The 3,118-nt window shown below is 33.0% G+C and overlaps 3 non-coding genes across 3 annotated transcripts; all 3 read right to left on the reverse strand.

Annotated features, from left to right (window-relative positions):
• Positions 1 to 73, reverse strand: Trnak-cuu. The gene has a single exon. It is a non-coding gene; the product is annotated as a tRNA-Lys (tRNA).
• Positions 74 to 390: 317 nt separating this feature from the next.
• Positions 391 to 464, reverse strand: Trnan-guu. The gene has a single exon. It is a non-coding gene; the product is annotated as a tRNA-Asn (tRNA).
• Positions 465 to 2,605: 2,141 nt separating this feature from the next.
• On the reverse strand, positions 2,606 to 2,679 carry Trnai-aau. The gene has a single exon. It is a non-coding gene; the product is annotated as a tRNA-Ile (tRNA).
• Positions 2,680 to 3,118: the final 439 nt, after the last annotated feature.

Below are 3,118 nucleotides of genomic sequence, written 5' to 3' on the forward strand. Positions count from 1 at the left end.
CGCCCAACGTGGGGCTCGAACCCACGACCCTGAGATTAAGAGTCTCATGCTCTACCGACTGAGCTAGCCGGGCTGTTGCGAAATGGCGAGAAAAATAGCCAACTTGACAGTAAGCAGCGCGCAAAAGTGTTGGAAAGCATAAAATGAAATATGCATGTTTGTTTGTGTGCAAATTTTAGCGCAGAGAACGTGCTGAGTAGTTTAACTGGTAAAAAGAGCGACCATTTCGTTTCGTTTTTCTATGCAAACACAAATTTAAAGAGATTAATTTCGCGTAAGAATTGTATTGCGACTTTTTTTTTAAATAACTTGTTGCTTCAGCCTACAATGTTTTTGTGTGTTTGTTAAAAATTATTTATTTAATTCAAAATTAAATTGCAAAAAATCGTGCGCCCCCGGGTGGGCTCGAACCACCAACCTTTCGGTTAACAGCCGAACGCGCTAGCCAATTGCGCCACGGAGGCAGTTGGTGCGACGCCGTCAAAGTTGTCAGATGAGCGACAGTCTTTTTATGTAAGTTTTACTAGATTTAAAGCAGAGCAAAACGATGTTAATGCCCAGTGCTAGAGTTGAAAGGGCCTATGTGTGTATGTGCATATGTACATTAGACTATCAGAAAAAAAAAACCAGAATGGTTTTATTGGTTTTGTCAATTCGGACCATCGGCAACCCGTAGCGATTTGCAGTCAAAGTTAAAATAATTTTTATGGAGTTCGCGTGTTTTGTTAACTTACTCATATTACCTCTATATAAGGCGCCCCTACAGTATTAGGGCATAATATTTAGTAAATATGCGATTTTGGTTTTTTACCAGATAGTCAGGATTTTTTCCAAAAGACCTCAAATTATAGTATCTTTCCAAAAGTTTACACAAAATATAGATTTATTGGTATCAATAAAAAGAAAAACTCAAAACAAGATTAATTAGGTATAACGTTTGTTTTCAATCATACTTTTGGAACATGTCAAAAATGTCCTTTAAAATTATTATCCTTCGCGATTTTTAATTTTGAATACATTTTAAAGAATCTTAGTTTAATTTAATTCCTATAAATATATATAAGGATATTGGAGGATAAGAATTGAAAAGAATATTTTCCTTTAATTAATTTTTTGGATTTTCATAGGAGAAATCCTGCCGTCCTATTAAAAATTTAATGATGCATATTTACCTGAAATGCGTTAAAATATGGGAATGCGAATTTTTCGCATTTCTAAAGTTTTCCTGGATGATTAATTCAAGTTAGTAACTAAAATATTTCGGAATAATATTAAGATTTACATCAGCTGGATCTATTAGGCATATCTTGTCTACCATATTTTGTCGCCTGGGTAAAAGATTGGCGTAAGAGCAGTTTTGACGATTTTTAGTTCTAGATGCTGATATATGTATTGAAATAAGGTTTTTCGATTGGTGTTATCAGTTTTTAGATACCTTCTTTAGTTTCCGAGATATTTACTGCAAATCTTTCGATAATTCAGTAAAAATTTATTTAGTGATGCAGTCATATTAAACTAATCAATATCTTAAAATTTTCGTTTTCCATTTTTGGGCATCTTTTTTAGTTTCCAAGATATTGAGTAAAAAGTGTCGTTAATTTGGTTGAAATTTTGGTCACATTTTGTCGTATTTCATACAAAGTGCCTCCCAAATTGCGGACAAATGGCGCTTACGACAAAAGTTTACCAAAGAAAATCCTTTATAAACTCAAAACCAATTGACAATAAACATTAAAAATTAAATAATTAAAGAATTTTGTGAACTAGTAACATTTTCAGAGACTTTGGAGGAAATCTATCTTCGCGTTTTTGAAAAAATTGCATTCCAAACTTCAATCGCGATTTCCCAAAACCTGCCGAAATTAACATACGACAATCGTTTACCCAGGCGACGATTTGTCAATACTTTGCAATCTACATTCTTGCCATCGAAAGGCTTCAAAATCGTTTTTTCTCACTATTTTCACTATTTTCTTTCCGTTTTTGAAAAATCAAAATTTTTGACTTTTGTGTATGGGGTAGTGCTGTGCATTGATGTTATTGAAAAGATTAAATACAATTTTTCGCAAATGGAGAATAAGAAATATTTAAAAATATTAAATTCAGTTTGGAAAAGAAATGAAGGATTTGTATCTTTGTGTAATATAAACCGCATTAAGAAATCTCAAATTTTAAATTCTGCCCTTCAGAATAGTGAATGTCGAAAGGTTGTATCCGGTCTGTTCAACGTTCTTAAAGGACCAGCGCAGATCTTAGTTATTTGAGAATGTCAAGCAAGACTTGATTTTCCATTATAATTGTAACAATCCTTGGAAAAAAACTGAATAAATAGTACTAAAATTTTTTTGCGGTTTTTCGGCATATTTACAAATGCCACATAGATTAAAAAATATGTTGAAATAAAAGAATTATTTCGTCAAAGTTTGTTATGTTTTATTTATAAAAGAAAATCTGCGGTCTTTGTGAATCACTTTATACCTAGTGTTTGTTATAATTTCATAGATCCTGCTTATTAAGAAAAAATTAAAATAAAGTGTGAAAAAACAGGATATAGATTTAACGCATTTTTTTATTTATTATTTTATTTTACAAAAAAAAAATTTCTTGGCCCATGAGGGGATCGAACCCGCGACCTTCGCGTTATTAGCACGACGCTCTAACCAACTGAGCTAATGGGCCAGATACCACATCGCTGTCAAAATGACAACATAAGAGCGAGCACAAAGTTTAGCGCTAAGAGAGCTACTAAATTTAGTGACTCGATAGTATTGTTGAGAGTCAAAATTAGAACCCAGCTAATGTGCATACGTATTAAGAGCTCACACAAAAATGTGCACTTAATAAGCGATGTCAAATGAAAAGAAGACCATTCAAGGCAAGCCGAAGCAAAAGCCAATCACGAATAACATATGCCAATAATAAAAATGCTTGTACAAAGTACCAAAGAGCCACCGCAGAGCAGCGATAAAAATAAACGATGCGATATTAGCTCTACAAAAACAAAACGATTACTAAAACATTGTGGTCAGTGTTGCCAGAAAAATGTTGTTAAAAATCGTCCAAGTGACGATAAAATCTTCAAAACACCATAAAAAGGTTACTGAAACTGGGGGAAAAA

Source organism: Rhagoletis pomonella, unplaced genomic scaffold (genome assembly GCF_013731165.1).
Source record: "Rhagoletis pomonella isolate Grant_MI unplaced genomic scaffold, Rhpom_1.0 Rhpom_scaffold_08990, whole genome shotgun sequence".
Classification (NCBI taxonomy): Eukaryota; Metazoa; Arthropoda; class Insecta; order Diptera; family Tephritidae; genus Rhagoletis; species Rhagoletis pomonella.